This window comes from Otolemur garnettii, unplaced genomic scaffold (genome assembly GCF_000181295.1).
Source record: "Otolemur garnettii isolate 467f Iridium unplaced genomic scaffold, OtoGar3 scaffold00031, whole genome shotgun sequence".
Taxonomy (NCBI): domain Eukaryota; kingdom Metazoa; phylum Chordata; class Mammalia; order Primates; family Galagidae; genus Otolemur; species Otolemur garnettii.
In genome coordinates, this window is record NW_003852426.1 from 8,105,473 (window position 1) to 8,105,746 (window position 274).

Consider the following 274-nt stretch of genomic DNA (forward strand, 5'->3'; position numbering starts at 1 on the left):
GAATAAAATCTCAAAACTAAATGGTTTAGGCTTAGTGCCTGTGGCTCAAACAGCTAAAGCGCCAGCCACATACACCTGAGCTGGCGGGTTCGAATCCAGCCCGGGCCTGCCAAACAACAATGACGGCTGCAAGCAAAAAACAGCTGGGTGTTGCGGTGGGTGCCTATAGTCCCAGCTACTTGGGAGGCAGAGGCAGGAGAATCCCTTGAGCCCAGGAGTTGGAGGTTGCTGTGAGCTGTGATGCCACAGTACTCTACCCAGGGTGACAGCTTGA